The following is a 24,858-nucleotide window of genomic DNA, read 5'->3' as shown; positions in this document are numbered from 1 at the left end:
CTGTAATAATAATTTCAGATTTTGAAAATCCATATGCACTTTCTACAGAAGGGAGAAGACTGCAGCAAGTAGGACTGTGTGTCTGACAAGGTTGCCATCACTTCTCACCCAAGCCTGAGGGACTTTGCAAATGATTTCTCTCAGTTCCTGTCCTCACAAGGCTCTGTGTGAAGTAACAGGCTACCAGGTCCACATGCTGTCTGTTATGTCTAGAAGTGCATACTTTTTTAGCTCACTGTTTGAATCCCTGGCATTTCTTGTGATGACTCCCATTCCATTGGTAAGCTCCCTGCCCTATTGTGTTCGCTTCTATGTGGATCAGGATTTTAAGCTTGTCTCTCCCTTTCAGAGCTGGAAGGACAGAAGGGAAAAAAGTGACCTCATTGGGTCTGAAACTTCAGTAGTATGTCTTTTTTTTTCTGGGCAGGAGAAGTGAAAAGAGAATATGCCATCTTCACCTTCGATGGCTTGTTAACAGACCCTGTGTAGGCTGTGAATTTTCAGTTGTGGTCTCCCCAGCTGTTTGCATGCATTCACCTAGCCCTGCTTCCATTACAAGATGATCCGAGCCATGTGTTGTCTGTCATATTCTATTCTTGCAATGCCTCAGGGACCTGGGGGATGCCTGTCATCTCTGGTTTATTGGGGGGGACAATGGGACAAGGACAGACTAATGGCCTGACTTGGGTAGAGAGATCTGAGCTCTTTTTTTATGAGTTGGCTCCAAAATCTGGGACTCCAGTCTCCTGCCTCCTATCCTGTCATAACACTCATCCAATTGTTTCAGACTGCTCTGTTTTGACCTGTTTTTTACATGAAATCATTGTAATGGATAATAAGCAGATAACAGACATGTAATAGGTGATCTATTTCCCATTTCTGACAGTAAGTGATTGTCTTGTTCCTTAAAGCAGAGGGGTTATAACTGCATAGTCCCCATTAAAGCTATCAGAAGTTGCAAAGCTACAACCTACCCCGGCAGTCTCTCACAAACAGTCGACAGTTATTTAACCTGTAGTGACAGGTGACATACTTCAAAGAGAAACAATGCTTTGTGGGTAATGGTTTATTTAGTTCTCGTACAGCAAGCTGTAAATTCACCTATTTATGGAGGCCACGTTTCTCTCCTGTTGTTCAAGTGTTGCTCAAAAGTGCTGTTCTTCTGTCAGCTTGGATGTCAAATAGTCACAGCTCTATCGTTTTGATATCAAGTCTTCTGTGGAAGCAACCAAGTTTCACACAACCTTGCTCACTCTGTGTGTGTGTGCGTGCGTGCACACGTGTGTGTTTGAGGGAGAGTGTGTGATTGAGCCACAGAGGAAGCAAGCAGGGAAGAAGCACCAAATTTCAGTCGGTCCTTCGCCTCCTTAACCTTGTTAAAACCCCAAGGAGAGTACTACCTGCTCTTTGCACACTAGTTTGTTTCATGGAGCCCAGCACCCACTTCTCTGTGGCCTGTGGGGTGAGAGAGAGGAGATGGTGAATGCCAAAACGTATGGCAAGAACTTCAGCTGGTACAAATCAGCACGGCTTCACCAACTCCATGGGAATGCCATTTCCCTTTCTTTAAACCAGCCTGCAGAATAGGGCTGTGCACATGCCCATGCATTGAAATGAGATTTTTCTCCTCTGCTGTTTTTTTTTGAGTAGTTTCATTAATATAAAGGTATAATGTGTTTAAATAAAGGTGTTCATTCAGTCGGCCACATGGCTTCATCCTCATCTTAGGAGACAGCGTCAGAAGCCAAGGGCAGATTTTCAAATGGGTTACATTATCTTTCCTCTCTCTGCTTCTGAGGTAATTCCTAACTGAAGAAAAATACATTTTTCTAAACCATAGGGATACTTGGTCCTAAACCTTTTACGAAATTTAATCTCTTTTCAGATTTCCTCTTAAATGTTCCCTGATTCTCCCATAATACTTCCGAATTTTCCCCTCCTTCCTTTCCTTGTGGTGCCTTCATGCTTTTACTCAGTATATGGAGTTGTTATATTTCATCAGTGCTCAAACAAGCCTTTAATTTTTCAGGTACATTTGGATGTGCAAATGACCATTTGCATGTGAAAAATGAGTGCACCCACAACTCTGCAGCTACCCATAAATATCTGAGAGTACAAAATTGGAGGCTGCAGTATGCAATTTAGCACAGTGTTTTTGTGCCCTGTTCTGTTCAATTTATTGTTGGTGAAGCATGCACCTATGCATAAAGCTGAAGTTGTACAAGCGTTTTCACTCTAAATGTAAAATTTCAAATAGAGCTGGATAAGATTTTTGGTTGAGTACTTCATTCGGAAAAAATGAATATTTCTGTTTGACCCTAGTGATTTGTGAGGTATTTTAGCATGCCCCCCCCCAACTGAAGATCCAAAATTATTTCTCCTTCAACTTAAAAAAAAAAATATATATATATATTTTTGTTGACATTTTTATTGACACCTCATTCTTTTAATTATTCTAAAAAAAATGGAAACAAGGATGAAAGGATGTTGACTTGAAGCATGCGTGGGGATGTGTGGTTGAGCGTTTTGGTGAGAAAATTCAGTGTTTCAGTTAAACTGTAAATAGAAGATATTTTCTCTTTGGCCAAAGAAAGAAATCGATTTATACTGAATAATTCATTCCCAGACAACACAGCCTGTAAATAAAACAGGTTGCTTAGGTGCAAGGGCAACCACCTGGGATCTGCACAGATCGGCTTAGGTTTGACAGAGCTTAATTCCTCAGCCGCCATATAAATGGGGCTAGGCTGTCTCCAGGCTTGAGCTCGCTCTATGCAGTCATGCAGAGCTGGGCCCAAGCCAATAAACCCTCCCATGATAGGAAATGTGGTGCAGAAGAATCTGAGCTATTGCACAGATCAACTTCAGGTATGGAAGCAGTAATGCTGTTGGTGTTGTCTTTTATCCAGGATCTAGCTCCCCTGTTACTGTGCCTAGTGGAGAATTGATTGCATTTATGTGTCTCTATTTTGAGGTGCTTGCAATTGCTTGGACTGAAACTGGGCATATTTATTGCCAGCCTCTGACCAGGATTTGGAGGAAACTTGTAAACAAACACCCCCTGCTGTAATCACATCTGAGACTGGGAGTAGTGTTTGCATTTACAGTTATGAGAAGATTCTTGTTTGTCACTTGCTGTCTGGTTTGTGAGTGGATTTAGTTTTTTACTTTTTTTTGGAGGTGTACAGAAATTACCATTTGCCTCAGACTTAGACTGTTGGTAACAAATACGCCTGTGAAAACCTTGGCTAAGCAATGCCAATGTAAACAACAATAAAACTGTAGTTATTCACAAGCAGCACCTACACATCTTGGCACAGCCAGTTACCCCACAGTCCATGGGTGCAGTTGGTGCATGCTCGTTGCAAACTGAGGCGACCCCTCTCCGAGCGGCTGTTAGCACAGCGTTTGTGTAGCCTCCATAAATCATCGCGCAAAGGTGAAATGGGACTTGGGTGCCCAAAAGGAGTTCAGCCTCTTCCGTGGAAGAAAGCAAAGTTTTTTCCTATTTCGTCGAGTGTCCCTTTGTGTTCAGGGTGGCTCAAAGTATTGGGTAGCAGCACCTGTATGGAGAGTGGTGGGCCTGTTGGTGTGGGTTGTGCGCTGTCCTGAGGCAGGGACGCTGCACGGGCTCGCACCGTGGGACCTCAGCAGTGGCTAGGAGAGGTTTCACAACCTAAATAATATCCTCTTTTTCTGAGTAATTGTGTACTTCATGCCCTGACACTGTAAGAGAGCCACCAGCCATGCACTGTAAGACTGGGGCCTCATCTTCCGGGTTTGCTGTCTCTCTTCCCCTGGCCCTACCCCACTGTGTAATCACATTAATTCATCGGCTTTTAGACTATTAACTCTGTGGGAGGTGTAGCCACACTCATGCACTCCCTTGATAAATAATAATGAAAAGGTGAGAGCAGAAGCAGTTGGGGATTCTGCCCAGTCAAGTGCTTTAAAAGAGGAGCTGGTCAACCCCTCCTTTTTTTTCTGAATAGTTTTTCACAAAAATGGAATTCTAAATCAGTTGAAACCACGATGAATTCAAGTTGAATTTGTGAATATAGTTGTGGGGGTGGAGAGGAAGGTAGTGCAAGAAGGAACTTTAGGGAAGTAGAAAGATTATCCAAGTAACACTTTTTTGGGGGGGAGGGTTATTTAAAAAAAATCATTTAGAAAGGAATGAAAACTTTATTTTTAAAAGTGTTAGAAACCCTAAAACAGAGCAGTTTATTCCCAATTCAACACTTCAGTTCATCCATTAGTTGGGGATTTCTGACTTTTTTTCTTTTTAATTTAGCCGAGATTTTGTTTGTATGCTTTTTAGGGCATCCTAAAAATAATTTTTATTTTGATTTGCTAACAACCAAAAAATCAATTATTTCCACAGCTCTAAATTGCACATTTATAAAAGACAAATGCTTTTTTGCTGTCTGTCAATGTGTTGCTCATGAAGGAATTTCTGTTTACCCGCTTTTCCTTTTTAAAGAGATGATGAAATTCAACACAAAAGATGTGGATTAAAAGAACAGTGAAATGAAATGCACGGAAGTTGAGAAATGCCAGAATTACAGTACAGTCCTTACATGCTTACAGGCAGTTCTTATTGCAGGATTTTTGCCTTGCTTAGTGGAGGGTTAGATGGTATATGATAAACAAGGTGTGAGGCCATTCAATGAATGATGAAGGGAAAAAGAAATATGACATAGGCACCCATTCAGCAAGTCACAGTCATCCTGTGCACTGAATGTGTCAGGGTCCTGCAGGGAAAAAAAGTCTGCAAAAGTATAACAAAGATATATCAAAATGTGTATTTACAGGAGATTGGTTAAGAGTATGAGGGGAGCTGTTACAGTGACATTTCCTGACTCTGCTTCACTTTGCAAATTTAACTTTTTTAATTAAAATGGGTATGAAATTCCATATATTACAACTGATTTAAATGACTGAATGCTCTTGGGATCCTATGAATCAAGCCATTATGCAAAATAAGGTCATGATCTTGCTGGTTGTTCCACATGGGAAAGCAGAGGAAGTCAGTAAAGACTCTGCCCGGTCAGAGGTACCTGCGTGCAGAGGAAAAAATGGAAAGATTTGCGAGAACACGCACCACACACATTGTAGGCTTCATTCATGGTCATTTGCCATGCTTACAGTCTCTGCCAGGACTGAACTTTGTTTCTTGATGCATTCTTTCAAAGAGTATTATAGAGCAGTCATATAAAGCAAGATGACAGGTCTCAGATGGTTCCTGTGCTGGGCTGAGTAATGCTGCTGTTACCCGGTAATTTGGAAAGAGAAAGAAGTGGAAAGTAGCATTTCCCAGTGTGTCGGTAAAATGCTGGATGTATTTTCCGCTTCTGCTCAGGGCACTGTTCAGTATAGGCTCAGGGCACATTGTAGTCCCAGCATAATCTTATAGCATAGCGTCTCTGCATGGGAAGATGTCATTGCAGGCTGGACTCTAGTGGAGATCCAAATCTGACAGACACTGCTATACTGTCCTTCTCCCCTTCTGCCTGGCACACAGTATTTGTCAGTCATCTTAGAAAGATGGCGATTTGGTGCTTGTGTATGGGAAACATTCTCTCTAATGCTGAGTGGTGTGACCAGTATAGAACATGAACAACCACCGAAAAAATTTTTTTTGAAATTTTGATTCATAGCATAGACTATCTAGCTGTCTAGCTATTTAGCACCTATGCCGTAGCTTACTAAATGTGTTACATTTTCTCAATTTGTTTGTACCCCTACAACTCTATGCACTGTATAGGAGAAACTGCAGGACCCTAGAAAGAGCATGCAAGTCAGTCAACCACTAGTCATTGCTCAGTGCTCCTGTAGTTTCTGTAACCTCTGGAATTAATGGCCTGCAATAAATAGATAGCTTGTTGCTAGCTCTACACTCTGAAGCCTCATACAACAGAGATTTGCAAAATGTTCTGCAGACATCCCTTTTCTACCTGTTCTATCTTACAGGGAAAAATAATCAGTTTTTCATCCTGAGACTTAATAACAATTCTTTGTCCCTCCTCTTCATATACCAAAAGAATACCCCGACAAAGCAGCCAGACTCAAGATAGTGAACACTGATTGAATGTATAGAAGCTTCTGTGTTCACATCTTGAGTTCAGAAGCTTCTCCTGCAGGCTCCAAATGCCACAGCATTATCCTTATCTGTGCAACTTTTTCTGCAGTGCTGTGATACAATCTTCTTGTTGCAGAGGTGCTTACATGTTAGAGTAAGATTCATCAAAGACCTGTTTTGTTAATTCCAGTTATGAAAGATTTGCACTCCTATATTTTATGACTGGATTTAATCTTCAGTTGGGGATTGAGATAGGTCTGTGCTGAGGACTTAACAAATTTCCAGCTTGCAGAGACTCAGGGTGAAGCTGTACTTAGTAGCTCACTACCACCAACAGATTAAGACTTTGCCTTTCCCAGGTGCATGTTGCTGCCATTTACACTGTACTTGCTCTGCTGCTCAGTAGATCCCTCCCTGAGTTCATTCAACTTGTAATCCAGCAAAATAAGCACCCATATTTCAGGCTGCCTAGCAGGTTGAATCCTTTCAATGGAAGAGGGGTCCACTGAGCGCTGGAGCTGGTACAAGATCCAGCTACACACCTCGGAGCAGAGGTCAAGAGAAGAGGGGAGTAAGTCTCCCCTGATTTTGGTGACACCTTCTTCAGGCTCAGTGACCTGTTGGATCTGCTCAGCTGCTCAAGGACTAGTGTCTTCAGAGGAGAGGTCTTACACAGCCATTATTGAACCTTGTATTCACTTTTGTTAAAGTTTTCACAAGTTCTTGTGCTATCTTCCCATGCAATTCAGTTTGCAGCAACTTGGCAACATACCCCACATATTATATACCAGGCAGAGGTTGGTTATAAGATCATTAGCCCTCTCGCTCTCAACTTTATCTTAGTGGAACCTTGAGATTTAGGGCTAATTCAGAGCCCTTTGCTCTAAGTGGTATACAAACACTTGGTAAAAGGCATGCATTTGAAATCCCTGGACACATGTTTCTAGTCCTTAACTCTCAGATCTAAGCCATGTGGACCTGAAAACTGCTCAATTCTGTTTGTCAGGATTTTCGAATAATAGGAAAAAAAAACAAAAATTAATACCATTCCATGATACTCAGTACTGTCCAAGTCACTTTTGCCCATATTCTCTCTCAAAAATAAATCACCATTGGATATTGGCCAAGTCTAGAAAATTTCAACTCTAAAGATGAAAGTTTTGTCAAGTTCATGAGTGACTGAAAACAGCAGAGAAACTCCTTTGCATTCTTAACCATAACAGATGTTGCTGCTATTACCCTGCAAGCCAGAGAGCATGCCACAGAACTAGGGACTACTGGGCTGTCAGGAAACTTATTACTGCTATTTTTTTCTTCTTCTTCTTCCGATCCCTGGCCCCAGACACAGGTTAGGAAAGTGTAGGACATGTTGCAAATTTTATAATTTTATCTGCTGGTAATGATTCCTTGGTGCTGCAGATGATTCAGGCACACTTATTTCAAATCTCTTCCTATGGCCTTCTATACCCCTGCTTTAGGTCTGTTGTTGGAAGCTATGGAGGAGAAAGAATATAGCAAGTTACTCTGGAGAATGGGGGCCCTGGGGGCAAGGACTCAAGATGACACTGAATGAAATCATAAGCCAAGTTCTGAACTGTAGGTTGGAGCCTCTCTGCAAAAAGGCCCAGTCATAAGATGCAGTGTCAGAGCTGAATTTACATCCGATACAAGATTCATGTGGTACCTTGTCAGTCAGCTTAAAGTGTTTTGGCAGCCTGGACTTTCTAGAGAGAGGAACTTGGGTGGAAAACCCCAGAAAACAAGCTTGCTGATCTTACTGTCTCTGGGGAAGAGAAAGCAGGAGGTCCCAGCAATAAGTGGGTGCCCTGTTTACCCTGACTCATTCTTCACCAGACATGAGAGGGATAGAACACTGATAAAGGCAGTGGTGTTTGTGTCTACTGCTCTCTTCCAATCTGCTACAGCCAGCACTCTACTTTGCCTCTGTGGGAAAATAATCTTTACTCACTACTGTTATGACTACATTGCCATACAGATTTCTATTTGGGTGCAAGCATACAGAAAAATTTGCTTCTTCTCTGTAGTGAACAGTAATATGGGGCAATAGTGGGAAATGTCAAATACAGAAGACACATGTCTCTAAAGGCCAGCAGAGCTCAGATGGGATAATCCAGGACACATAAAATGGCACTACAAGCAAGGGGTGCCAAAGGGACAAGCCTCCTCTGTCCTGTGCCATTGCCAGAGTCCCAAGTCCACTTCAGCTGTTAGAGGGTCTTGGGTCTGGTTAGAACAGCTGGGAGAAAACAGCAGTTGACACGGGTCTGTGTGCAAGGTGAGGTGACAGAGCTGTGGTCATTAGTAGCTCCTGTGCATCTCGGGCTTCTTGACAAAAAAGGGATTTAAGGGGAGAGACCTCATTCAGTGGTGTGAGCTTGTGAGAATCTGGTTTCCATAACAACTTGCTTTAGGTCTTCTCTTCGTGTTCTAGTGTTATCTTTTTGTGTCACTCTTAGAACTTGACTTGCCATAACAATGCGATATGTTTGAGCAGCAGCTAGCTCCTTGCTGGGAGCTGGAGCATCTATTGTTTTCTGAGGAGGTGACTTATTCATTGCAAAGATAATACAGAGAGTGGAACATACATCAGCAATATCTCTATCTACTCTTTTTAGCCTTTTCGGTAGTTGGTATTGTTTAATCTCCTAAAAATGGAGAGCTGCTGGCATTAGCTAAGCTTGGTGTGTAACGCAGGATCTTCACTGTGCACACACACAGTCTGACTGACCACAATCTGACCTGAAGGGGGACTGACCCTGTGCTCCCAGCTTGCCTGCTGTTGTCGTGTCCTTGCTTCCAGCCCAGTCCAGCCCTTCAGTTCAGCATAGTCAGAACTGACTCAGTGCATTCAGTATCCTCCATTAAATCTTTCTGCTACTGGCAAGCTAGGGGTTCCCAAGTGAGATAAGGAGTGCTGGCCCTGTGTTGCCCCTCTCCTGGCCCCTTTGAATAGGTGGGTGTCAGCAATGGTAACGGTGCGGTACCTGATGGGTGGAATATCCTTAAAAGAGCTGTTGGAAGCTGGTGCAGGTTGCAGTAGCCCAGAGGCTGCATTAGTTTATGTGGAGAAATGCCATGAAACTAGTGAGGAGCTCAGTGGTGGTGAAGAACATCATTGCTTTGAGCATCGCTGCTAGCTGGGAAAGGGGAGACCTGCAGAACTGATTGCACATATTTTCCTTTTTCACTGCTGGTGAAGTGACACAGTGCAGTCTTGACTGTTTCCTCTTAAAATGTAGCTATGGCTTGGGAAAATGTCAATGTTTGTTTTCCTCCCTCTCTCCTGTGACTCCCTTCTTGTTGGAAATTCAATAGTCAGAAGTAAACAGGCTTTATTTTTCTATGGCATTTTATGCAGTTACAGACCAGTTGGCAGTCCTTTGTATCAGAGATGAGCTGGGCACCAGAGCACACCTCTGGTTGTTTCTTCCCTAATTTTACAGAGAGAGAAAGTTGTTAAAGGGCACACAGATGCTTGGAGGAAAGGTTTACAAAGCCCAGCAGCCTGGAAACTATGGCTAGCTGACAACTGTTGCCCCTGCACAGGCTGAGAGCCCACACAGCACCTCTGTCGCAAGCTAGGGCAGTCCCGGGAGCAGCTGTTTTGCAGCCTCTCTTGGCTTGCAAAAGGACTGCTCCCCTTTAGCACCAGTGCTGCTCCCCAGGCTTAGTGAAACAGCAACACACGGAGGCTAGAGCAGGGGCCAGAAACGCATCCGTGTCTTCTGCTCCCATCTATTGTCCCTATATCCTCTCTTTCTCAGTTCACTCTATTTTCAATGCCTTTCACTAGGGAAGCTTGGAATGCATAAAGGAGACCCATGAGCGAGACTGGCATTGAAGTAATAAATTTAACTCTGAAATAAATGATACCTGTGGGTAATAGTTTTGAAATTGCTGCGTTCCTTGGTAACGGGATATAATTACAAGTACCACAAGATCTGCAGGGCAAAGGTGCAATTATCCCCCTCATTTCGAAGTTTCAGTGAAAGCATTACCACAATGTTGCCACAATTCAGTAGCATGGAACAGGGAACTTACTGGAAAGATAAGAGTAGTTCAGCGAATGTTTCTTTGTGTTCCCTCCCTATTGCCTCCCCCACCCCTCCTTGGCAATCAGGAAAATGCACAATATGTTGCGATAAAATCCACACCCACACGGCTACAATGCAGCACAGTCACCGGGAGATTACTGGAGGGTTCCCTTAGTAACTCCCAGGGAATGAGCCATGAGTGATAGGACCACTTTATACCAGCAGGCAGGTCATCACGTGTTGCTGTGCCGCTCTGTAGTAATTAACGGCTATTGAAGGATATTTCTACACCCTAAGAGTGGGGTGGGTGGGGTGCTTTTATGTCCCTGAGGTAGTTCCGTAGTAGTTAGGGAGTAATGACTGATGGCGTTTCTGCATTACATCAGGCTGCTTATTGTGCTTCCCTGCATAGGACTGTTCCTTGGTAATCGGAGGGTAATGCCCTAATTGTTGCTCCCTCCAACAGCGGGGTGTAGCCATGTGCAACTTCATTGTTCCCCGGCAATTATGAGCTGACAGCAGGGAGGTTATTGTGCCCAGATCCATAGAAACTGAGGAGTTTGGCTAGTTACTAAGGCTCAGGAGGCTCTTGGGCCAGATATTCAGCTGATGGGAGTATGCTGGGATTTGCCTGACTTCAGAGCTGTGTGAGCTAATACCCAGCTCGGAATTTTGTTTGTATTTCTGCTGTGGGGCTGCATGTCTATCTGCTGCGGTCATTTGGCATTGACTGGTAACCTGGGTTTGGAAAGTCTTCTGTTTATGTGCAAGTTTTCCCCTGAAAGGGGAGTTTTATGTTCTATTCCATTTTTACTTATCTATTTACCTGCATAATGGCTGGCAGACCAGTGGCTCACACAGCTGTTTGGTCTGCTAGAGTGGTAGATCTACGCAACATGACATTAGCATAGGTCTGATATGTCTGCGTAGGTTTTTTTTTTTTTTTTTGATACAAATTTGTCTATTTGTGCTCTGAACCAGCTAAAAGTCGCATCGACATCTTCAGTGTGGTCTGAATTGAGCTAGGCAGCCCTGATGGGGTGTATGACTTGAGGCACAGCATAAACATGGTCACGTGGGGGTTTTAGCCAAGTCATATGGCTGAGCTACAGCCATATGGCAGAGCAACACACTGTGTAGGCATGCTCAAGGTCTAAGGCTGGCCACCACAGTCAGAGCTCAAGGCAACTCGAGTATGGGATCAGGTATGCTAAGTGCAGTAACGAAGCACAGCACTACCTACGCAAGCTGTGATTGCCCTTTAATTGTAGGGTAGATATGCCCAGTGGTCATTGTCTTCCAAGTACCAGTGGATCCTTCACACTGAAAAGTGAACTCTGTTCCAGCCTTCTTGGGGGTGAGAGCTGAAAGGAGAATTTTGGCTGCATTTGTTGACCTTTTCATGTTGGGCTTTCTTATACTTCCTGTGCAGAAAAAGTGGGCCTGGCTGAAATGCTGGGAGCAGTGCAGTGATAGAAAGCCAGAGTAAACAGGCACTGTTTGAATAAAGCAAGAAATATCATAATGCCAGCTGTAGTCTTTCATGGAGCAGTGCAACAAGAACCAGCCTGATGACTTACTTGTCCCAGTAAATCCTGCCATGCTTAAAGTAGGTGCATTGTTCGTGTGTTTGTAGAGAAGAGCTGGTTGTAACTTCTGCTTGGAGCGTCTGAGATTTGGAAATCTTTTAAAAAGGTACTAGACTGCATGGTCCAGTATGCTGGTTTGTCATAGCTCAGGGATACAGTGAAGTCAGGAGAAATGAGGCTGTGAGCTGCAGTGCATCTTTCGGGAGGCCTGGGGACCTCTGGGATTCTCTCTCTATGTGCGAGTATTTGAGAGGAAAGCTCTGCAATTACAAAGTCACAAAGAGAACTGCTTGTCACAGCTGAGTCTCGCTCTCCTTTTGGAGGCTGCTGCAGTGCTGCCAGCTTCTTTTTTCCCGTGTGTGAGTCTGACTGTCTCTGTTTCTGGGAGTGATGGTGGTTTCTTTCTTTCTCTTCTTTCTTTTTTATTAAAAAAATGTAACATGTGGGTCTTTGAAATTGAAATGGATTTCAGTCTTCCTTATATTAATTATTGATAAATGGAGCCTGAGAGACGGAGATGAAGCCTGACATGATTAAAGACAGACAGTTTTTAATTTTGTGTGTCTCACAGTGACAGAGGAATCCAGTTTAATAGGAGTCATTTATTAAAAGGAACTAAATCAGAAGCATGCAACTAGTCGGGAGAGGGATTGCAGTGGAAGTGAGGGGAAGGAGGTATGTGTTGGGGCAGGGGGGAATCCCGTAGGGTTGGGGATGATATTGCAGCCCATAGAGGCACACTTCAAGCCCCACGCCTCCCACATGGAGAACGAATGTAGAAAAGGCATAGCTTGCCTGCAAAGGCAAGTGGACTGCAGTCAGGCAAAACGAAGTAATGGCAAAGCCGCTGAGCTGGGACTGGCTGATGATGACTCTTACTTCAGCAACATTTAGGTGGCCTTGCCAGTTACCAAGACCCTGTGCACTGCACAAATGCAGAACTGGAATGACAGTTGTGTCCTCTAAAACATTTATGGGCTAGTTAAAAGAAAAGACACAAAATATGGATAAAGACAGGCAAGGAGATGATGTCTTCTTCTGGAGGTGGGAGGAAGAATATTCCTCTCCCCATCAAGCTTGCTGAAAACTCATTAGGCAATTGGCATATTCTGAATTTTCTTTGCAATTGGTGGTACTGCTGTGTACGAATATCACTTAATGTGGCCTGCAGCAATGAGGCTCTGGTTTACTTTTCCCCATCTGGACCCTGTCCAGGGTTCAGCTTACAGGTATTATAAAAAAAAAAAAAAAAAGTCCTTAATTTACCCATCTCTTGAGTTTTGTGATTTGCTGGGGGGACTAATGGATTTTGCAATCTGCAGTCACTTTTGTGGTGGCATTGTCCAGCCTGGGAGCTAGGGGGACCCTGTGCGGTGACCTGGTGCAGCACCATCAGGTAATGCTAATTGGAGAATAACAAGTTATACCAGAATCCAACAGTTCTAATAAAGAATTAATTCCTGCTGTCTTCATTTCAATCTCACTTTACTTCTTTTTCTGTAAGGGGCATTGCTAAATTTATAATTCATGGCTGTGTGAATCTGAGCTGCTGTTTACTTTTAATGCACTCTGGGATGGGAATGCAACTCAAGTGAGGACATTTCCCATTTGGTGTCCCTCTCTGTTTCTGTATGTCTGTCACCTATGTTCATGTGGACTCCATACGGTCTTCTACGCTCCTTAGAAAAGTGATATGAGCTGCTTGATAGATTTTGAGCCTTCAGTGTCCCTTATGATATTTCTTCTTATAAGAGGTTCCCTTTGCTTTAATCCCCCCACATCATCTTCTCTCTCTCTCTCTTTTTATTTTTTTATTAAAAAATGTTTTATTAAAGAAAGCTTGTTCTGATTTGGACAGCTTTTACAAACCAGGAAAAGAGACTGGGGGGCATCTGTGAAAAATTGTTCTTACTCCCATTGTTTTGGTGTTGAAATCAGCACCCTGATTCCTGATTTTCTGAGTCACGAAGAACCCTCTTTCTAGGTCTTCCCTGAAAATGCCTTTTATAGCTGCCATATATTTGCCATTTGCAGCTCTGCTCCTTTTCCTTCTGTACCTATTATGGTCTAGGTTCTCATCCAGTGTGTAGTATCTGGGTGTCAAGGAAGGAAATGATATATTACTTCTCAGTGGGATTGTTGCATATATCCAAGGTAAAGTGTCTTGCTCTGTCCTTTTCCCTTCATCATCCTTCCTCTCTCTTTGTTCCTTGATTCTGACTTAGCAGCGAGTGAGTTAGAAATGCTGCAAAGCCATAGTCAGAGAAAATGAAGAGTGTGGCACCTAGTGAACATGTGCCAGGCCCTCAGAGCTATGTTTGTAGGTAGACTCCCAGCCAGGCTGCCTGGGCCCTTCGTGGAAAGATGGGCTGGCTTGGGAAGGGTAGGGGTTTAGTATCAGTCAAGCTGTCCTTTAAGTGTGATAAAGACTTCAGCCATTTCCCCAAGGCACTAATGCAAAAGATTATAAAGCTACTCTATAATTTTTGTCTATTCAGAATTTAAACTACCATCAATCATCTCAAGTTTTTAGTGTCAAATAAGATAATGTAGCCAACTATATTATTAGAAAGAGATGTGTTTCTGAAGCAGGGAATGTCTGTGGGTGCATCTGAATAGTACTTAACTAGATATGCAATCTTTCCTTGACAGTGCTATTTTAAAAGAGCTTCAGTTTGTGGAGGTGGACTCTGACTCAGGGAAGCTGTGCTGAGGCGTACGGCCATCCACTCCTCCTGCAACTTGAATAGTTGAGGGGGAGGGAATAAACAAGATGGGAGGATTAAGCATCACCCCTGTGATCTGAGAATATTTTTTCCATTGTCTCAGCATGAAGTGGTTTCTGTGGCTGGTGAAACTTGGTTGGACTAGCATATGGAAAAGATCTGATGAGTTGCAACTGATGGTCGCCCCCAATGCTGTGTTCCTCTTTGGTTTTACTTTCTCTAAAACTGAATTTGTGTTGGTGCAAGGTGCTGGAGTAGCAGCTGTAGATGTTGAGAACTCTATGCAGATAAGCAGCAACAGCCTGGGCAGCTGGAGGGCAAGTGTTCAGCAACAAGCTCTGGTATAGTCCTGGAGGTAGGAGATATTTGTGAGAGTGGAAAGCAGATTTGTTCTCCATAACTCATTATCTTAATGGCCTCACTGCTGAGGGGAAGGGAGGATAGATCGAGACCACTTTTCAAATATCAGTAGTGATTTGGGTGGATTGTAGGACAGGCTCTCTCAACCCTGTTCACAGACAGCCTCCTCATAATATTAAGAAGAAATATCTGGTCAAATTCAGGTGTCTCAGACACCAGCAGGAAAAAATACACTGTAGCCTTCATTTAAATTGTATTTACTGATGCTCAATCTTAATGTGACTTTGAATATCTCCAATTCTAGTGGAAAAAATAAAAACAGATTTAGCAAACAGAGGCTTATTTTGTTCTTCCACTTGGAAACTTAATTTTGCAAAGACTGTGGCTTTCCTCAGGGTTATTTATTATCCCCTTCACCTTGTGATTTGCTTAAATTTTAATAAGCAATAACATGGATTTTTCATTTGCAGGAGGCTTAACATCATGCTTCTCTAGAAAGTTGTGAGGGCTCCAAACATGCTCTCATGTTTTGCCCAGTGGCTTCAAAACTTAGAAATGGTTCATCAGCCTCCTTCACTTCAGTATTTCTTATCCAAATAAAATACTGACTGGATTGTCCGTGGACTCTGGTAATTCCTTTATACAACAGTGTCCAGAGGGAAAAAAAGCAGGGGTCATTATTTCCTCTACTGGCAACCAGTGATGTTAAGATAGTGACTGAACTCATCACACATTATAGTTTAATGAGAAGAGATACCTGTATTGATCTCCTAACAGAGAAAACACAAGGAGCTATATAAATGATGTATGGATTGTTTCCTGTGGTTGAAATTTCGCCAGCTTTGGTGTAGGGCCTGCTACCTGCTGAAGCGCTCATGGATTTCAGGCAGTGAGGAATACTGTGGAGGTGATGATGTCACAGCATCAGTGCGCTACGCTGGAATGCAATCAAGGCTGGGTGGCCCAGCCCTGCAGTCTCCGTGCTGGGCTTTTTCATATGGCACGGGGCCCTCCTGACCCAAGGTTTTCTATCGCATCTGAGCTGTGGTCAGTGCTAGGCCTGGGTCTGATGCAAGACTAAGGATGAAGAGAGAGCTATACAGATTGCTGCTCTTAATTTTGTCTCCTTCCAGCAGCAGGGAGCAAGGAGAGATCAGCTTTACATCTGAAGTCACTTGGTTGCTTTCTGAGGCTGTTGTTTTAGTACTGTAAAATTCTCCAGTTGTGTTCAGTCCTCCTACCATTGCAATCAGTAGCCAAACTCCTCCTGCTCCAATGAGAACAGGTATTGGAGGCACTATAGAAAAAGCTTCCTTGTTTTGTTTTAGAGTTTGTTTTTCTTTTTAAAAGCTCTGAATAGAGAGATTCATTCCCAGCTATTATAGTAATAATGACCTTTCCACCCAAAAATAATAATAATGGCCATAAGGGTCTCCAGCCAGGCTGTTGTGGGACCCCCGACACTGGAGGCCAAGTGCCTTGCCAAAAAAATCACATCTCAAAATATAATTGGCTCCTGCAACAAAGAGAGAGAGCGCAGAAGGAAGAAAGGAGAAGTCAGCAGGTCGAATGGTAAGGTTGCAGGCATTCATATCTAAATGGCCTCCTGATGTACCATTTTGCTCCTAATGACACAGGATTAGGAGAGCAACATAATTGAGGTTTTATCAAACATTCAAGTGAACAACGCATCCCATCCCTCTTCTGCCCCCTCCTTGTTCAGTCTAAATTGTAAAGGACTTTAAGGATTTGGAAAGCCACATTTAGCAGCCGAGAGTCATTCTCTCCTTCCCTCCTCCTCCATCCCCTTTCCCGTTGCCCTCTCCCTATTTCTGTTTCATTCAGTAATTAACCTTTTGAATAATCTCCTGTGCCAAGCTGGTTAAGCTGCTGCTCTATTTCCCTATTGTTGAGGTCCTTAAGAAGCTGGACCAAGTGTCTTGATGAGTTGACTGACGGGTAGAGCTATCTGGAAGGCAGAAGAGTGTAGCAGTGTGGGGAACATTTGGTCTCTTGTAGTGATAAGGAGGAGAAAGTGGTAGAAACTGTGCTTTGAGGTTTGTTCGTTATAGCTGGTGTTGCTCCGTATTGCTGGTGGTGCTGCTTAGATTTTGCAGAATGAGGGCCAAATCCATTGTGACCTTCCTGGGTTGGGTAGGATTGTGGGCTATGTAAGCAGAGGAAGACTTTGTCCCCCCTCCTTCCCTTTTCCCTCAAAGAGGGAACTGATATTTTTCTGTCACCATTTATATTGTATTCTCTATTGTTTATTATTCTCCTCTCTCTCTTTTTCTGTCCATTGTTCTCAGTCGTTGTCAGTCCACTCTTTGTGTAAGAATTAGAGCAGGATGAATTGTTGGCAGACAGCAATGTATTTTATGTATCCCCCTTTCCCCTCACCCCTCTGCACAGTAAGTTATCTGGGAGCAGACCGCGATTTTATACTAATTTGTTTGTTATTCTCAGTTGTTAGATAAATAGTTTGTGTGACTGAATTTTAGCCTCTGGTTTAGAATTGCGTTTTTCTAAGTACCTACTCCTATTATTCCCTGCCATTTGATGGATCATTGATGCACATGGCATTATTCCTTTTCCTAGATCAGTGAATCTGAGGTCACTACAACAAGTTGCATCCTCTAGCTTGTTGACAAATTGTCTATGAATGTTTATTTATAAGTATTCAATGACTGTAGTATGCATGGAACACAGAGAACTCTCCAAAATATCTGCAAGGCTGTTCTGAGGAGAATGTGTATATTGAGACCTGACTGGGTTCGGGGCTTGCATTTTGCAAACATTCCAGTGAATAAGTACATGTATTCATGAATAAATTGTTTGTAAATACCACTGAGATAAAACGAGTTACATTTATAAGACTATTTTAGTGTTATCTGCTTTTCCATCTCCATGAATAATTATCTTTATCCTTTCAATCTTTGCATATCTTTTAAAATTCACTGGAAAAAATTACCCTAAGCCTATCTTAAAAATTAACCACCCAGTCTCGCTCCTGCTTACTAAGACATTTGGCTTTCCCTTCCGTTAAATTGGTTTCTGTCCACTGGGGTGGGTGGAGCTGCTTGTGTGGAGAACGTGCCATGAAAGGAAATTGCGTTGACGACAAACGGAGAAAGCAGAAAGACAGCAAGAATCCTGGGTGAATCTTATTTTGGAATATCCACCTTATGGGCAACACTAGTGGTGTTTGCATCTCCACTGTTTGAACCGTAGGCAAAAATACTGAGCTGGTGCAAGGTGTTGCAGTACCTCCAGTGCAAATGAATAGGGGCTGGAAGAGCCTTATAACGACAAGCCTGCTCTGATGTCTATAAGCTGAGTCAGAGTTGTGTGCAGGCATGAATCAGTGTTTGCTGATACAGGTTTATATCCCCCACAAGTGATGTTCTCTTTTGGAATAACCTCTTTACAGTAATCTGTTGCTCCTTTCTGCTCTGGGCTATTGACTTCAATGGGTTTTGGATCAGGCTGCTTTGAAAATATGACTTTGAAGTGTGCATTTATTATAGAAGTGGTTCAGTGCACTCTAATGCAAGCTTTTGTTTTGTGGGCTTTTTTCATTCTGCTCAAAATGCTACTATTGCGTTCTGCTCAAAAATATTAATGAAGAAACAACAATGTGTGAAACATTCATCCTTATGGAACAGTGTTAGTGTTTATAGCCTTTCCGTACAGCAACTGATACCAGCACTCCGCACAGTTCTTTCTAGCACACATACTCAAGTGGATAAGCAGGTGTGACCATCCAAAGGATGGCAGAGGAGACACCCTTGATGGGACGATGGGCCTGAGGAGGGAGTCAAATTCACTGTATATGAATTAAGTGGTGGGTTGTAATGGCAGGACAGGAGAGGGCCTGAGTTGGAAGTCCACTGAGTATGGGATGTTCAGTTGTATTCAGTGATGCTGTAGTTTCACTATCAAACTCTCACAAATTTTCAGCAGAAAGTGGTAATTTAGTGGAAGCACATTGTAAGTTCTTAGGAGCAAAGCCATCTTTGGTTTTCTGTTCATACAGTGACCTAGCACCATGGAGCCTTGGCCTATAACAGCAGTTCCAATATCCCAGAAAGAACCAAAGGGTTAATAACAACGAAGAAAAAAGATCTTTCAAGACTCCTATTTTTGATTCATGCAAAGTAACCCTGAGAAATAAGCCCCCTTCATATTTCAGAGGCAATTCAGGACTAATTTATTACTGATTTGTTGTATTTATTTTTTTAATTGCCCCCTTATGACACAAGTATTCCTTATAATCCTTCAGGTTTGTCTGATGCTCTCTCAGCTAAATATGCGAGTGGTATTTTCCTACTCTCCACATGATCATCTTCTGATGTGCTGCTTATAAATGAGAATGCAAGTTTTTGGGGTCAGGAAACTATGATTTTATTTGTTCTGAGCTTACCTGTAACTGATTGAAATAATCTTGTTCACTGTGTCATCTGGTAAGCTTGTCCTCTCCGATTAAGGGGGTTTTCACTGCAATGAACTGGATATGCTTTTCTTGGTATTCTGATGAGGTTTTTTTATCATATTCCTGAACTGAAATTGTTGAAGATCTTCTCTTCCTGTTTTTGCTCATTCTATATTTTTTTCTTACTTCCTTCATAGGTAAGTCTTGGTGCTTCTAATCCTTCCCTGGTTGTCCTTAGAAGTAACGGTAAGTTAGTTAATTTGATTGAAGTATTTTTATAATGACATGACTAGGTAATTTGGATTGGCAACAAATTTTCCATTGTCATATGCCTGCCTGTGACAGATGTCATGGATGGGAGAGAGAAAATGAGGTAGTTAGACATGCACGACTTGTCCTAAGACTTCTGGTCACTGTTATAACATCTTGATGCTGTTGAGAACAGCTGTGGTAAATACCAAAGGCTCACTATAGCTGGTTATGATCCATCAAGGTATACACAAGTACTGGAGCATCTGGTATCCAAATAGTATTAGCTACTACTTGTATTTGTGATTACCAGATGAGGAAGGAAGCAATTTGTGTCCTGGAGTTGAAGGACTGGTTATGTCCAGGCACTTTCAATGGTCCTGGCACTGTAAGAACTTGTCGGGTGGATTTTTTGGTTGTTGTGTTCATTTGTTGTGTTTTGTTTTAAGATTTTGGCAAAGCAGTACTTCTGTTTAGTTCTGGTGGAATGGATAGGTTCCAAAATGTTATGAAGCTGCAGCTGGGTTGTAAGGAAGATGGTATGTTTATACGGGGATAGGGTGTTAGTGGAGTCCTTGGGTTTCCAAAGAAGGTTTTGTTCTTGTCAGAAGCTTAATATAGTCCATGTGGCACTTGTCCTTTGATTTACTGTGGTAATTGAGGTTTCCTGCTACAGTTCTGGTAAGCCAGAGTTAAAAAAGTCAAGATTAAAACTCTGTCCATAATGAGCTGCCAACATGCATCGCACTCGTATCAGCCTGTCAACTCCAACTAGTTGATGGAAGGCATGGCACAAGTATCTTGGCATAAACAGCTCGTTTTGAGATATGTGGTCCATTGAGATAGGTAGCCAGGTTGCTTCTTCAGGAGAAACATTTGATCTATTATCTTAAGCCTTGTTCAGACTAAAACAACCAAGTGTGGTGCCTTCTGAGAACTGCCTGCTACTTTTCAAGTAAAGTCTTCATTTTACAAGTAAACATAGTGCCTTGCCTCTCACTGTCTGCCTTGTGCAATGAAAAGTGCAAATGAAATGGGTCTTACGAATGTTTGCACAATACTTGTAATAGACTAAATAAAGAGAAAAGATAAATTGGTTGAGTTTGTAGAATTAAGAGATTACTTTTGATGGTCAGCTGCTCTACTGGAGCAGCTCTTCGGTCCTTGCCAACAATTCCATTTGCATCAGTTGTGATGGCTTCTCCAAGCCTCTAGGTTCTGATCAGATGTTCAAATCATTCATTTAAAAAAACACCAGTAAGGGCTATTCCCTGGCATGTTGGCAAAGGCAAGTTATAATCCAGAAGAGTTCTGATATAACATGATTACAGCCTTGCTATGTGCATGCTCCACAACACAGGTTCTAAAATAAAAAGTCCTATTTAAAAAAAAAACAAACAGTTTTTTCACTCAGGTATGCATTTTGTGGTTTAGTGGTTGAGTAGACTAGAAGGGAACCCAGATTTTCTAGATCCTGTGCAAAATACATTGAAGTTTTGTTTTGTGCAGCTCTGCAGCATCAATTAATTCATAATCTCTGGGTTAAGTCTGGTGCTACTGAAGTCAACAAAAACTTTCTTTTTTTTGATCCATGTCTTTCTGGAGCTGCATTGTGTCATGGTCCGTTATCCTTGTGCACTTAAAGAGGAGTAAACAAAACTGAGCAAAGTTTATTGTCATCTATCCTACTATTTCAAGCTCCATTAGAATCAAAAAGGTTAGAGACATTGTTTTCAATATGGCATAGGACAAAGCTATGTTGTATGACACAGCAAAGGGTAGAGTAAATCAAAGTGCCTAAAATGACATTAAAGACTAGGGACAAAACTCTCAAAAGCACCTCAGCTGCTCGGGAGCTTATGTCTTCCTGAAAATCAAAGGATTTGGGGATCTGAGTTCTTTTGAAAATGGGACTTGTTTTTGAAAGCTTCTTTTGAAAAAATATCTTTTGCATTTAATAACTTGTTCATTTCACACCTATTAAACAGACTTGCACAGTTTCAATTGCCCTGATGTTCAAGGTACTGTGCTTTGTTAGTGCTTATACATAGTCCACTGATCAAGTGAAAAACCTTCTAGGGGACTAGTATGGGGTGGCTTTGCCATATTGCAAACTGTTGTGGGATAGTTCTTATTACAGTATAAGATACCTGGAAGCCTCTGGATTGTCAAATGCAGTTCTCTGTTGTGTCAGGTATTGTGTAATGTTCCTTTCATAAATTTGCCATGTGGTTAGGGTTGTTTTCCCTTAATACTGAAGCTGGAGGACACTCCCTAATCTCACTGCTCTGAAGGTTTAAAAGCCTCCTTTTAATTCCCGGTCTAAGAGTATTCATGGCCAGTTAACATCCATATGTTCTTATGTCAACATGATCTCTTAGAGCTCTTTTTCCTCCTTGGTGCTTACCCATCTGACATATTTATAGCCTGTAACCACACCCCTTCTTCTTCTGCTACCTTTCTTCTCCTACCTCCCTGTGTGTTTGCACAAGGAACAGAGAAAGAGGTCTCCAAAAGATCTGCTGAGCTGATACAGCATCTTGACAAGATATTGGGCTGCTATGATGCAGCTGAACAAATTTTCACCACCACTGACCTGATGCATTGAGTTTATACAGGAGAGCAGGTCTATAAAAATTGCAACCCTGCTTTTGCTGCTTCAACAGTGCTAAAGTGGCCAGATGGATGTCAACCTAGTGATATAAGGGCTCTCAACCTGCACAGTGACATCTGATGGCATATTTAGTGCTGATGATCAGATGGACTTTGCAGCAACATTTCTTGCACACAGCTGCTAGTCCATGAGTTTTCTTTAGTAATGAATCACAAGGAGGTCCTGGGAGTGAATGTTTTGTGGTAAGTGATTGCAATGCAAATATATATTTGTTGGCTTCTAAATTACCTGCTTAGTATTTTAGGGATTGCAGGTTGGTGGAAGTGGTGTGCCTATGCGCCATTTGTACTTCTAAAAATCTCTTTCATAAAGTAGTTTTCCAGTCAACCTTTCCAGGTGTATTTTGTTTGGGAGGATTTTGTAAATGCCAGTCTGGGGCCTGTCAGTCACTTTATAGCCATATAATGGTATCTGATGTGAAAATGTATTCCAAAAATATGTACAGCACGATACCCAGCTGTGCCTTTAAAGACCTCATGAGTCTTCAGCATTGGTTTTCTGACCCAATTTGTACCTTTGAATAAAGCTTTCTAAAGAGGTGTTTTGCAAGGCCTGAGTTGGGAGTCTGCGTTTCACTAAATTTTGGGTCTTAGGCACCCTTGCACTTCATGCTTTTGAAAATATCATTGGAGCTCTGCATAGCTGATTATATTGCCATGGCTCAAGGAAACTATTTCCTGACCTTCAAGATCAACAAATGACTCCTGTAATACCTTCAGTCATTGTCTTACAGACAATTTTATTTCTTTTGCTTTATGTTGCCTGTATTTCCTTCACAGCTCTTACAAGTGCACTGACATTCAAATATAGCAGTGGTATCCTTTCATTCCTCTTCAGTCCCTGTTATTAGCTTTTTATGCTCTTTTTCATGGAATCTGTTGGAGCGTATAGGAGTGGTTTCACAAGCAGAGAGGGATCTTTTCCAGGAAGAGTAGAATCTGCATGAGACCCTGGGAGTCCCCTGTGCTGAAATGCAATGTGGACTGATGCAGTCCTCAGCAGAAATGGCATAGCTCTATGTAGTAAGCAAAACACTGCTCTACCAAGTAAATTACCCCTCAAAGAGTTTTCCATATGGGAGGCACTGGAATGCATAGTGGCTAACTTAGTTAAGGATCTGTTATCAGCTATTCCAGTTCAAATGAGTATTTCTAGGAAGGAAGGGTTTCCGGATGTCCCCAGACCTTTAAAACTGGTCCATCACGACTGCTGGTAAATGTACATTTGGCAGTTGGTGCTCAATGTATCATATATTTACTGCAATTCATCTACAGAGTCTTTTGCCAAACACCCTCCAGTGCCTGCTAAGCTGTTGCCTGCAGAAGCCAGGTGGGCAGTTGGCAGGAACTGCTCATTAGCAGCAGGAAACGCTGGTTCAGCTTATATTACAGGCAGCCCACCAGCCATCCCAGTGCCAGAAGAGCTGCTGCTTGTTTGCACAGAGACGTGGTTCCTTGGCCCCATGGGCCGAGGGTCTTCAAGCCATCTCACTGCTGCTCAGAGCTTTTTAGGTACTAACAGGGAGTGGCTAACCTGGGATGGCCACCCACAGCACTGCAAAAACGGGGCAGTGCAAGCAGGGAGCTTCCTAACAAAGGTGATGGAGGGTTTTTATCTTCCCCCAAAGCAAGCATGCTAACACTGCTGAGCACTTAGCAGCTCTACCTGGACAGAAGGGAGCACACTGAGTTTGGATGCTTTTGAAAAGCAAGCAGTGGCAAGGGTGCTTTTGCTATGGTGCCCTTCTTGTCTGTGTTACCCATCTGCTTCCTTCTCTCTCTTCTTGTCCTGTTTGGGCTCTCCTTATAACATAAAGGCTGCTGGCCAAAAGCAATTTTGAGAGAGCATGTGTTCACAGTTTTCAGCAATTTCTTGATGACCTCCTATGTTGAAAGAGGAGCTATTAAGCCTTGCCTTAGAGGCACTGTCTTTTTCAGGAATACCTCCATGAATGGGATGAACTTGAATTGCAATTGCATTGCAACTTGAATTGCATGTAGTGTTCTGCACCTTTGTTTCTGATTGAAACCCACACATTTAAAATCCCACAGGCATTTTTGGCAACTAGTTACAGTGGTGAGGTCTCATTAAGAAAATGTAGGTAGTGTTGGAGAGAGTGACTGAGCATTCAGCTTGCGGCTGATGCTTTTGTGAAAGAAGGTGAAGTAAGTGTGATTTTGTTGACAATATTTCTACACCTTCCTCTCAGCTGAAGAACTATAAGGTAAACTTGCATGTATTTGGGATGATGCCATCATATGCATGCAATTAGGATCCATTTTGTCAGTCATCTCCTACTCATGCCTCCAGTTTCAGTTGTGCATTATCTGCCATGTTTCTAAACTCTCTCACCTGTGCTTGCTTTGAAGGGAGCACTGAACTTGGCCTTGTGGTCATGGCAAACTGTACAGGACCACAGAAGGCTTGGCCCAAGCTCCTAGCATGTCACTGGCTGCACAAAAGAGCTGTGTTTAGGAGGCTCTGCTGAGTGTCTCTTCCCTAGTGGGTGACCATGGAAATAGGAAGTTTGTTTTTTCTAAGGCGCTGAGTGACTGCTATTCATTAATATCTGGCATCAGCCAACTGACGGCGTAGCAATAGCTGTGGGTTGGAGGGCTCCTGCAGAGGTCATGTATCAGAGGAAAAGGAAGCAGAGATCGATGTTTAGCGTTTAGGATCTGCTTTGTTCCC

Source organism: Apteryx mantelli, chromosome 1 (assembly GCF_036417845.1).
Source record: "Apteryx mantelli isolate bAptMan1 chromosome 1, bAptMan1.hap1, whole genome shotgun sequence".
Taxonomy (NCBI): domain Eukaryota; kingdom Metazoa; phylum Chordata; class Aves; order Apterygiformes; family Apterygidae; genus Apteryx; species Apteryx mantelli.
Note: the sequence above shows the minus strand (reverse complement) of the source record.